The sequence below is a fragment of the Hemitrygon akajei genome, chromosome 10, assembly GCF_048418815.1.
Source record: "Hemitrygon akajei chromosome 10, sHemAka1.3, whole genome shotgun sequence".
NCBI lineage: Eukaryota > Metazoa > Chordata > Chondrichthyes > Myliobatiformes > Dasyatidae > Hemitrygon > Hemitrygon akajei.
Genome location: NC_133133.1, coordinates 98,009,872 through 98,023,369, shown reverse-complemented (window position 1 = coordinate 98,023,369; position 13,498 = coordinate 98,009,872).

The following is a 13,498-nucleotide window of genomic DNA, read 5'->3' as shown; positions in this document are numbered from 1 at the left end:
ACTGTTCTGATGTGGGATCTGTTCTAGGGATTGTCAGGAAACTCTCTGGTGATGTGAGATCTGCCCTGGTGATGGACAGGAATGTCTGTGGTGATGTGGGATCTGTTTAAAGGATGGACAGGAAACTCGCTTGTGATGTGAGATCTGCCCTGGTGATGGACAGGAAACTCTGTGGTGATGTGAGATCTGTTCTAAGGATGGACAGGAAACTCTCTTGTGATGTGAGATCTGCCCTGGTGATGGACAGGAAACTCTCTTGTGATGTGAGATCTGCCCTGGTGATGGACAGGAAACTCTGTGGTGATGTGGGATCTGCCCTGGTGATGGACAGGAAACTCTGTGGTTATGTGGGATCTGTTCTAAGGATGGACAGGAAACTCTCTTGTGATGTGAGATCTGCCCTAGGGATGGACAGGAAACTCTCTGGTGATGTGAGATCTGCCCTGGTGATGGACAGGAAACTCCGTGATGATGTGGGATATGTCCTGGTGATGGACAGGAAACTCTGTAGTGATGTGGGATATGCCCTGGTGCTGCACAGGAAACTCTGTGGTGATGTGGGATCTGCCCTAGGGATTGATAGCAAACTCTTCTGGTGATGTTTGATCTGCCCTGGTGATGGACAGGAAACTCTGTGGTGATGTGGGATCTGTTCTAAGTATGGACAGGAAACTCTCTTGTGATGTGAGATCTGCCCTGGTGATGGACAGGAATGTCTGAGGTGATGTGGGATCTCTCTTGTGATGTGAGTTCTGCCCTGGTGATGGACAGGAAACTCTGTGGTGATGGGGGATCTGCCCTAGGGATGGACAGGAAACTCTCTGGTGATGTGAGATCTGCCCTGGTGATGGACAGGAAACTCTGTGATGATGTGGGATCTGTCCTGGTGATGGACAGGAAACTCTGTAGTGATGTGGAATATGCCCTGGTGCTGCACAGGAAACTCTGTGGTGATGTGGGATCTGTCCTAGGGATTGATAGGAAACTCTGTAGTGATGTGGGATCTGCCCTAGGGATGGACAGGAAACTCTGTGGTGATGTGGGATCTGTGCTAGGGATTGATAGCAAACTCTTGTGGTGATGTTTGATCTGTCCTAGGGATGGACAGAAAACTCTGTGGTGATGTGGGATCTGTCCTAGGGATTGGTAGGAAACTCTGTAGTGATGTAGGATCTGCCCTAGGAATGGACAGGAAACTCTGTGGTGATGTGGGATCTGTTCTAAGGATGCAGAGGAAACTCTCTTGTGATGTGAGATCTGCCCTGGTGATGGACAGGAATGTCTGTGGTGATGTGGGATCTGTTATGGACAGGAAACTCTCTTGTGATGTGAGATCTACCCTGGTGATGGACAGGAAACTCTGTGGTGATGTGGGATCTGTTCTAAAGATGGACATAAAACTCTCTTGTGATGTGAGATCTGCCTGGTGATTGACAGGAAACTCTCTTGTGATGTGAGCTCTGCCCTGGTGATGGACAGGAAACTCTGTGGTGATGTGGGATATGTTCTAAGGATGAACAGGAAACTCTCTTGTGATGTGAGATCTGCCCTGGTGATGGACAGGAATCTCTGTGGTGATGTGGGATCTGTTCTAAAGATGGACATAAAACTCTCTTGTGATGTGAGATCTGCCCTGGTGATTGACAGGAAACTCTCTTGTGATGTGAGATCTGCCCTGGTGATGGACAGGAAACTCTGTGGTGATGGGGGATCTGCCCTAGGCATGGACAGGAAACTCTCTGGTGATGTGAGATCTGCCCTGGTGATGGACAGGAAACTCTGTGGTGATGTGGGATCTGTTCTAAAGATGGACATAAAACTCTTGTAGTGATGTGAGATCTGCCCTGGTGATGGACAGGAAACTCTGTGGTGATGTGGGATCTGCCCTAGGGATTGATAGGAAACTCTGTAGTGATGTGGGATCTGCCCTAGGGATGGACAGGAAACTCTGTGGTGATGTGGGATCTGTCCTAGGGATTGATAGCAAACTCTTCTGGTGATGTTTGATCTGCCCTGGTGATGGACAGGAAACTCTGTGGTGATGTGGGATCTGTTCTAAGGATGGACAGGAAACTCTCTTGTGATGTGAGATCTGCCCTGGTGATGGACAGGAATGTCTGAGGTGATGTGGGATCTGTTCTAAGGATGGACAGGAAACTCTCTTGTGATGTGAGATCTACCCTGGTGATGGACAGGAAACTCTGTGGTGATGTGAGATCTGTTCTAAAGATGGACATAAAACTCTCTTGTGATGTGAGATCTGCCCTGGTGATTGACAGGAAACTCTCTTGTGATGTGAGCTCTGCCCTGGTGATGGACAGGAAACTCTGTGGTGATGTGGGATCTGTTCTAAGGATGGACAGGAAACTAAGGATGGACAGGAAACTCTCTTGTGATGTGAGATCTACCCTGGTGATGGACAGGAAACTCTGTGGTGATGTGGGATCTGTTCTAAAGATGGACATAAAACTCTCTTGTGATGTGAGATCTGCCCTGGTGATGGACAAGAAACTCTGTGGTGATGTGGGATCTGTTCTAAGGATGGACAGGAAACACTGTGGAGATGTGGGATCTGCCCTAGGTATGGACAGGAATCTCTGTGGTGATGTGGGATCTGCCCTAGGGATGGATAGGAAACTCTGTGGTGATGTGGGATCTGTCCTAGGGATGGACAGGAATATCTGTGGTGATGTGTGATCTGTCGTATTGATGGACAGGAAACAGTATGGTGATGTGGGATCTGTCCTAGGGATGTACAGGAAACTCTGTGGTGATGTGGGATCTGTCCTAGGGATGGACAGGAAACACTCTGGTGATGTGGGATCTGCCCTGGTGATGAACAGGAAACACTGTTGTGCTGTGGGATCTGCCCTAGGGATGGACAGGAAACTCTGTGGTGATGTGGGATCTGTTCTAAGGATGGACAGGAAACTCTCTTGTGATGTGAGATCTGCCCTGGTGATGGACAGGAAACTCTCTTGTGATGTGAGATCTGCCCTGGTGATGGACAGGAAACTCTGTGGTGATGTGAGATCTGCCCTGGTGATGGACAGGAAACTCTGTGGTGATGTGAGATCTGCCCTGGTGATGGACAAGAAACTCTGTGGTGATGTGGGATCAGTTCTAAGGATGGACAGGAAACTCTCTTGTGATGTGATATCTACCCTGGTGATGGACAGGAAACACTGTGGTGATGGGGGATCTGCCCTAGGGATGGACAGGAAACTCTCTGGTGATGTGAGATCTGCCCTGGTGATGGACAGGAAACTCTGTGATGATGTGGGATCTGTCCTGGTGATGGACAGGAAACTCTGTAGTGATGTGGAATATGCCCTGTTGCTGCACAGGAAACTCTGTGGTGATGTGGGATCTGTCCTAAGGATTGATAGGAAACTCTGTAGTGATGTGGGATCTGCCCTAGGGATGGACAGGAAACTCTGTGGTGATGTGGGATCTGTCCTAGGGATTGATAGCAATCTCTTGTGGTGATGTGGGATCTGTCCTAGGGATTGATAGTAAACTCTCTGGTGATGTGAGATCTGCCCTGGTGATGGACAGGAAACTCTGTGATGATGTGGGATCTGTCCTGGTGATGGACAGGAAACTCTGTAGTGATGTGGAATATGCCCTGGTGCTGCACAGGAAACTCTGTGGTGATGTGGGATCTGTCCTAGGGATTGATAGGAAACTCTGTAGTGATGTGGGATCTGCCCTAGGGATGGACAGGAAACTCTGTGGTGATGTGGGATCTGTCCTAGGGATTGATAGCAAACTCTTGTGGTGATGTTTGATCTGTCCTAGGGATGGACAGAAAACTCTGTGGTGATGTGGGATCTGTCCTAGGGATTGATAGGAAACTCTGTAGTGATGTAGGATCTGCCCTATGGATGGACAGAAAACTCTGTGGTGATGTGGGATCTGTTCTAAAGATGGACATAAAACTCTTGAAGTGATGTGAGATCTGCCCTGGTGATGGACAGGAAACTCTGTGGTGATGTGGGATCTGTTCTAAGGATGGACAGGAAACTCTCTTGTGATGTGAGATCTGCCCTGGTGATGGACAGGAAACTCTGTGGTGATGTGGGATCTGTTCTAAGGATGGACAGGAAACTCTCTTGTGATGTGAGATCTACCCTGGTGATGGACAGGAAACTCTGTGGTGATGTGGGATCTGTTCTAAAGATGGACATAAAACTCTCTTGTGATGTGAGATCTGCCCTGGTGATTGACAGGAAACTCTCTTGTGATGTGAGCTCTGCCCTGGTGATGGACAGGAAACTCTGTGGTGATGTCGGATCTGTTCTAAGGATGGACAGGAAACTCTCTTGTGATGTGAGATCTGCCCTGGTGATGGACAGGAAACTCTGTGGTGATGTGGGATCTGTTCTAAGGATGGACAGGAAACACTGTGGTGATGTGGGATCTGTTTAAAGGATGGACAGGAAACTCTCTTGTGATGTGAGATCTGCCCTGGTGATGGACAGGAAACTCTGTGGTGATGTGGGATCTGTTCTAAGGATGGACAGGAAACTCTGTGGTGATGTGGGATCTGTTTAAAGGAAGGACAGGAAACTCTCTTGTGATGTGAGATCTGCCCTGGTGATGGACAGGAAACTCTGTGGTGATGTGGGATCTGTTCTAAGGATGGACATAAAACTCTCTTGTGATGTGAGATCTGCCCTGGTGATGGACAGGAAACTCTGTGGTGATGTGGGATCTGTTCTAAGGATGGACATAAAACTCTCTTGTGATGTGAGATCTGCCCAGGTGATGGACAGGAAACTCTGTGGTGATGTCGGATCTGTTCTAAGGATGGACAGGAAACTCTCTTGTGATGTGAGATCTGCCCTGGTGATGGACAGGAAACTCTGTGGTGATGTGGGATCTGTTTAAAGGATGGACAGGAAACTCTCTTGTGATGTGAGATCTGCCCTGGTGATGGACCGGAAACTCTGTGGTGATGTGGGATCTGTTCTAAGGATGGACAGGAAACTCTCTTGTGATGTGAGATCTGCCCTGGTGATGGACAGGAAACTCTCTTCTGATGTGAGATCTGCCCTGGTGATGGACAGGAAACTCTGTGGTGATGTGTGATCTGTTCTAAGGATGGACAGGAAACTCTCTTGTGATGTGAGATCTGCCCTGGTGATGGACAGGAATCTCTGTGGTGATGTGAGATCTGCCCTGGTGATGGACAGGAAACTCTGTGGTGATGTGGGATCTGTTCTAAGGATGGACAGGAAACTCTCTTGTGATGTGAGTTCTGCCCTGGTGATGGACAGGAAACTCTGTGGTGATGTGGGATCTGTTCTAAAGATGGACAGGAAACTCTCTTGTGATGTGAGATCTGCCCTGGTGATGGACAGGAAACTCTCTTCTGAAGTGAGATCTGCCCTGGTGATGGACAGGAAACTCTGTGGTGATGTGAGATCTGCCCTGGTGATGGACAGGAAACTCTGTGGTGATGTGGGATCTGTTCTAAGGATGGACAGGAAACTCTCTTGTGATGTGAGATCTGCCCTGGTGATGGACAGGAAACTCTGTGGTGATGTGGGATCTGTTCTAAGGATGGACAGGAAACTCTCTTGTGATGTGAGATCTGCCCTGGTGATGGACAGGAAACTCTGTGGTGATGGGGGATCTGCCCTAGGGATGGACAGGAAACTCTCTGGTGATGTGAGATCTGCCCTGGTGATGGACAGGAAACTCTGTGATGATGTGGGATCTGTCCTGGTGATGGACAGGAAACTCTGTGGTGATGGGGGATCTGCCCTAGGGATGGACAGGAAACTCTCTGGTGATGTGAGATCTGCCCTGGTGCTGCACAGGAAACTCTGTGGTGATGTGGGATCTGTCCTAGGGATTGATAGGAAACTCTGTAGTGATGTGGGATCTGCCCAAGGGATGGACAGGAAACTCTGTGGTGATGTGGGATCTGTCCTAGGGATTGATAGCAAACTCTTGTGGTGATGTTTGATCTGTCCTAGGGATGGACAGAAAACACTCTGGTGATGTGGGATCTGCCCTTGTGATGAAAAGGAATCAACGTTGTGATGTGAGATCTGCCCTGATGATGGACAGGAAGCTCTGTGGTGATGTGGGATCTGCCCTAGGGATTGACAGGAAACTCTGTGGTGATGTGGGATCTGCCCTAGGGATGGACAGGAAACTCTATGGTGATGTGGGATCTGCCCTAGGGATGGACAGGATCTCTGTGGTGATGGGGTATCTGTCCTGGTGATGGACAGGAAACTCTGTGGTGATGTGGGATCTGTCCTAGGGATGGACAGGAAACACTCTGGTGATGTGGGATCTGCCCTGGTGATGAACAGGAAACACTGTTGTGCTGTGGGATCTGCCCTAGGGATGGACAGGAAACTCTGTGGTGATGTGGGATCTGTTCTAAGGATGGACAGGAAACACTCTTGTGATGTGAGATCTGCCCTGGTGATGGACAGGAAACTCTGTGGTGATGTGGGATCTGTCCTAGGGATTGATAGGAAACTCTGTAGTGATGTGGGATCTGCCCAAGGGATGGACAGGAAACTCTGTGGTGATGTGGGATCTGTCCTAGGGATTGATAGCAAACTCTTGTGGTGATGTTTGATCTGTCCTAGGGATGGACAGAAAACACTCTGGTGATGTGGGATCTGCCCTTGTGATGAAAAGGAATCAACGTTGTGATGTGAGATCTGCCCTGATGATGGACAGGAAGCTCTGTGGTGATGTGGGATCTGCCCTAGGGATTGACAGGAAACTCTGTGGTGATGTGGGATCTGCCCTAGGGATGGACAGGAAACTCTGTGGTGATGTGGGATCTGCCCTAGGGATGGACAGGATCTCTGTGGTGATGGGGTATCTGTCCTGGTGATGGACAGGAAACTCTGTGGTGATGTGGGATCTGTCCTAGGGATGGACAGGAAACACTCTGGTGATGTGGGATCTGCCCTGGTGATGAACAGGAAACACTGTTGTGCTGTGGGATCTGCCCTAGGGATGGACAGGAAACTCTGTGGTGATGTGGGATCTGTTCTAAGGATGGACAGGAAACACTCTTGTGATGTGAGATCTGCCCTGGTGATGGACAGGAAACTCTGTGGTGATGTGGGATCTGTTCTAAGGATGGACAGGAAACTCTCTTGTGATGTGAGATCTGCCCTGGTGATGGACAGGAAACTCTCTTCTGATGTGAGATCTGCCCTGGTGATGGACAGGAAACTCTGTGGTGATGTGTGATCTGTTCTAAGGATGGACAGGAAACTCTCTTGTGATGTGAGATCTGCCCTGGTGATGGACAGGAATCTCTGTGGTGATGTGAGATCTGCCCTGGTGATGGACAGGAAACTCTGTGGTGATGTGGGATCTGTTCTAAGGATGGACAGGAAACTCTCTTGTGATGTGAGTTCTGCCCTGGTGATGGACAGGAAACTCTGTGGTGATGTGGGATCTGTTCTAAAGATGGACAGGAAACTCTCTTGTGATGTGAGATCTGCCCTGGTGATGGACAGGAAACTCTCTTCTGAAGTGAGATCTGCCCTGGTGATGGACAGGAAACTCTGTGGTGATGTGGGATCTGTTCTAAGGATGGACAGGAAACACTCTTGTGATGTGAGATCTGCCCTGGTGATGGACAGGAAACTCTGTGGTGATGTGGGATCTGTTTAAAGTATGGACAGGAAACTCGCTTGTGATGTGCGATCTGCCCTGGTGATGGACAGGAAACTCTGTGGTGATGTGAGATCTGCCCTGGTGATGGACAGGAAACTCTGTGGTGATGTGGGATCTGTTCTAAGGATGGACAGGAAACTCTCTTGTGATGTGAGATCTGCCCTGGTGATGGACAGGAAACTCTGTGGTGATGTGGGATCTGTTCTAAGGATGGACAGGAAACTCTCTTGTGATGTGAGATCTGCCCTGGTGATGGACAGGAAACTCTGTGGTGATGTGGGATCTGTTCTAAGGATGGACAGGAAACTCTCTTGTGATGTGAGATCTGCCCTGGTGATGGACAGGAATCTCTGTGGTGATGGGGGATCTGCCCTAGGGATGGACAGGAAACTCTCTGGTGATGTGAGATCTGCCCTGGTGATGGACAGGAAACTCTGTGATGATGTGGGATCTGTCCTGGTGATGGACAGGAAACTCTGTGGTGATGGGGGATCTGCCCTAGGGATGGACAGGAAACTCTCTGGTGATGTGAGATCTGCCCTGGTGCTGCACAGGAAACTCTGTGGTGATGTGGGATCTGTCCTAGGGATTGATAGGAAACTCTGTAGTGATGTGGGATCTGCCCAAGGGATGGACAGGAAACTCTGTGGTGATGTGGGATCTGTCCTAGGGATTGATAGCAAACTCTTGTGGTGATGTTTGATCTGTCCTAGGGATGGACAGAAAACACTCTGGTGATGTGGGATCTGCCCTTGTGATGAAAAGGAATCAACGTTGTGATGTGAGATCTGCCCTGATGATGGACAGGAAGCTCTGTGGTGATGTGGGATCTGCCCTAGGGATTGACAGGAAACTCTGTGGTGATGTGGGATCTGCCCTAGGGATGGACAGGAAACTCTGTGGTGATGTGGGATCTGCCCTAGGGATGGACAGGATCTCTGTGGTGATGGGGTATCTGTCCTGGTGATGGACAGGAAACTCTGTGGTGATGTGGGATCTGTCCTAGGGATGGACAGGAAACACTCTGGTGATGTGGGATCTGCCCTGGTGATGAACAGGAAACACTGTTGTGCTGTGGGATCTGCCCTAGGGATGGACAGGAAACTCTGTGGTGATGTGGGATCTGTTCTAAGGATGGACAGGAAACACTCTTGTGATGTGAGATCTGCCCTGGTGATGGACAGGAAACTCTGTGGTGATGTGGGATCTGTCCTAGGGATTGATAGGAAACTCTGTAGTGATGTGGGATCTGCCCAAGGGATGGACAGGAAACTCTGTGGTGATGTGGGATCTGTCCTAGGGATTGATAGCAAACTCTTGTGGTGATGTTTGATCTGTCCTAGGGATGGACAGAAAACACTCTGGTGATGTGGGATCTGCCCTTGTGATGAAAAGGAATCAACGTTGTGATGTGAGATCTGCCCTGATGATGGACAGGAAGCTCTGTGGTGATGTGGGATCTGCCCTAGGGATTGACAGGAAACTCTGTGGTGATGTGGGATCTGCCCTAGGGATGGACAGGAAACTCTGTGGTGATGTGGGATCTGCCCTAGGGATGGACAGGATCTCTGTGGTGATGGGGTATCTGTCCTGGTGATGGACAGGAAACTCTGTGGTGATGTGGGATCTGTCCTAGGGATGGACAGGAAACACTCTGGTGATGTGGGATCTGCCCTGGTGATGAACAGGAAACACTGTTGTGCTGTGGGATCTGCCCTAGGGATGGACAGGAAACTCTGTGGTGATGTGGGATCTGTTCTAAGGATGGACAGGAAACACTCTTGTGATGTGAGATCTGCCCTGGTGATGGACAGGAAACTCTGTGGTGATGTGGGATCTGTTCTAAGGATGGACAGGAAACTCTCTTGTGATGTGAGATCTGCCCTGGTGATGGACAGGAAACTCTCTTCTGATGTGAGATCTGCCCTGGTGATGGACAGGAAACTCTGTGGTGATGTGTGATCTGTTCTAAGGATGGACAGGAAACTCTCTTGTGATGTGAGATCTGCCCTGGTGATGGACAGGAATCTCTGTGGTGATGTGAGATCTGCCCTGGTGATGGACAGGAAACTCTGTGGTGATGTGGGATCTGTTCTAAGGATGGACAGGAAACTCTCTTGTGATGTGAGTTCTGCCCTGGTGATGGACAGGAAACTCTGTGGTGATGTGGGATCTGTTCTAAAGATGGACAGGAAACTCTCTTGTGATGTGAGATCTGCCCTGGTGATGGACAGGAAACTCTCTTCTGAAGTGAGATCTGCCCTGGTGATGGACAGGAAACTCTGTGGTGATGTGGGATCTGTTCTAAGGATGGACAGGAAACACTCTTGTGATGTGAGATCTGCCCTGGTGATGGACAGGAAACTCTGTGGTGATGTGGGATCTGTTTAAAGTATGGACAGGAAACTCGCTTGTGATGTGCGATCTGCCCTGGTGATGGACAGGAAACTCTGTGGTGATGTGAGATCTGCCCTGGTGATGGACAGGAAACTCTGTGGTGATGTGGGATCTGTTCTAAGGATGGACAGGAAACTCTCTTGTGATGTGAGATCTGCCCTGGTGATGGACAGGAAACTCTGTGGTGATGTGGGATCTGTTCTAAGGATGGACAGGAAACTCTCTTGTGATGTGAGATCTGCCCTGGTGATGGACAGGAAACTCTGTGGTGATGTGGGATCTGTTCTAAGGATGGACAGGAAACTCTCTTGTGATGTGAGATCTGCCCTGGTGATGGACAGGAATCTCTGTGGTGATGGGGGATCTGCCCTAGGGATGGACAGGAAACTCTGTGATGATGTGGGATCTGTCCTGGTGATGGACAGGAAACTCTGTGGTGATGGGGGATCTGCCCTAGGGATGGACAGGAAACTCTCTGGTGATGTGAGATCTGCCCTGGTGCTGCACAGGAAACTCTGTGGTGATGTGGGATCTGTCCTAGGGATTGATAGGAAACTCTGTAGTGATGTGGGATCTGCCCAAGGGATGGACAGGAAACTCTGTGGTGATGTGGGATCTGTCCTAGGGATTGATAGCAATCTCTTGTGGTGATGTTTGATCTGTCCTAGGGATGGACAGAAAACACTCTGGTGATGTGGGATCTGCCCTTGTGATGAAAAGGAATCAACGTTGTGATGTGGGATCTGCCCTAGGGATGAACAGGAAACACTGTTCTGATGTGGGATCTGTTCTAGGGATTGTCAGGAAACTCTCTGGTGATGTGAGACCTGCCCTGGTGATGGACAGGAAGCTCTGTGGTGATGTGGGATCTGCCCTAGGGATTGACAGGAAACTCTGTGGTGATGTGGGATCTGCCCTAGGGATGGACAGGAAACTCTGTGGTGATGTGGGATCTGCCCTAGGGATGGACAGGATCTCTGTGGTGATGGGGTATCTGTCCTGGTGATGGACAGGAAACTCTGTGGTGATGTGGGATCTGTCCTAGGGATGGACAGGAAACACTCTGGTGATGTGGGATCTGCCCTGGTGATGAACAGGAAACACTGTTGTGCTGTGGGATCTGCCCTAGGGATGGACAGGAAACTCTGTGGTGATGTGGGATCTGTTCTAAGGATGGACAGGAAACTCTCTTGTGATGTGCGATCTGCCCTGGTGATGGACAGGAAACTCTCTGGTGATGTGAGATCTGCCCTGGTGATGGACAGGAAACTCTCTGGTGATGTGAGATCTGCCCTGGTGATGGACAGGAAACTCAGTGGTGATGTGGGATCTGTCCTAGGGATTGATAGGAAACTCTGTAGTGATGTGGGATCTGCCCTAGGGATGGACAGGAAACTCTGTGGTGATGTGGGATCTGTTCTAAAGATGGACATAAAACTCTTGTAGTGATGTTTGATCTGTCCTAGTGATGGACAGAAAACACTCTGGTGATGTGGGATCTGCCCTGGTGATGAAAAGGAAACACTGTTGTGATGTGGGATCTGCCCTAGGGATGGACAGGAAACACTGTTGTGATGTGGGATCTGTTCTAGGGATTGTCAGGAGACTCTCTGATGATGTGAGATTGGCCCTGGTGATGGACAGGAAGCTCTGTGGTGATGTGGGATCTGCCCTAGGGATTGACAGGAAACTCTGTGGTGATGTGGGATCTGTTCTAGGGATTGTCAGGAAACTCTCTGATGATGTGAGATCTGCCCTGGGGATGGACAGGAAACTCTGTGGTGATGTGGGACCTGTCCTAGTGATGGATAGGAAACTCTGTGGTGATGTGGGACGTGTCCTAGGGATGGACAGGAAACTCTGTGGTGATGTGGGATCTGCCTAAGGGATCGACAGTAAACTCTGTGGTGATGTCGGATCTGTCCTGGTGATGGACTGGAATCTCTGTGGTGTTGTGGGATCTGTCCTACGGATGTACAGGAAACTCTGTAGTGATGTGGGATCTGTCCTAGAGATGGACTGGAAACACTGTGGGGATGTGGGATCTGCCCTATGGATGCACAGGAAACTCTGAGGTGATGTTGGATCTGACCTAGGGATGGATAGGAAACTCTGCGGTGATGTAAGACTGCCCCTAGCGATGGACAGGAAACTCTGTGGTGATGTGGGATTTGTCCCTGGGATGGACAGGAATCTCTGTGGTGATGTGGGATCTGCCCTAGGGATGGACAGGAAACTCTGTGGTGTTGCGGGATCAGTCGTACGTATGGACAGGAATCTCTGTGGTGGTCTTCCGGTAAGATGGCAATTGCTTAGCTGCTCCTAACTTTTGTTCCGTTACTGTCGCTACCTTTGCACTAAATGTCTGCATTTTATAAAGCTTAGTTAGGAATTATTTCGGTATCTCTTACTTGCCTGTGAATATATCTAACTTACAATGTCTAGCAAGAGTTCTAAATCCGGGAGAAAAGAAACTATGACTTCGTCGGACGTGACGATGGAGGCGCTTAAAAATCTCTGAGACGAAATCTTAAAGGAAATTAAAACCGCTTTCAAACAGTTAGAAGAGAAACTGGATCGGATCAACGATAAAGTGGACAAACATGGTGAACACTTATCTCGCATCGATTCGACTTCTGAAGCTTTAGAAAGTCGGGTTCGATACTTGGAGACTCTCTGTTCCAGCTTAGAGGAAAAATCTAATAAACTTCTTTCTAAAATGGTGGATCTCGAAAATCACAGCAGACGCTGCAACATCAGAATTCTGGGATTACCAGAGGCAACTGAGAAGGGGTCAACCGTGAAGTTTTTCGCCGAGTTTCTCTGTGAGATATTCGGGAATGATCTGCTTCCAAACCCGCCCGAGCTTGAACGGGGACACAGAGTTAACGTCCCTCCTGGAATTCTGGGATCCCATCCACGACCAGTAGTCTTGTGTTTCCATCAATACCAGGTAAAACACAGTCTGATTGTGGAGGCACGTCGCAGAGGGTCTTTTTCTTTCCAGGATGCAACCATTCGCTTTGTGGAAGATTTTGCACCCCAGACCTTAAAGATGCGCGCTGAGTATAAAGGCGTAATGAAAGTGCTTTTTGATCGTGGTTTCAAACCTTCCTTTCGTAATCTTGCTGACCTTAGAATCAAGTTTAATACCGGGGAATTCAAGTGGTTCAAATCAGCGAGGGAAGCTGAAGCGTTTGTGGCAAGTCTTCCGGCTATCCAGTCATCTTCGGAATCTGATCGGGCCTCCTAAAATGGTGGATAAGTACTCCTCGTAGTAAAATTACTTTCTCTGGACTCGGAATTCACTTGAATCACTCAGACATTATTCACTGAAACTCTAAAGGCTGTTGACAATCTCTCCCGGGATTTGGTGTGTGTGTAATCTATTTTTACCTCTGTATAACTTTACCTACAGAGTTCTACAACTAAT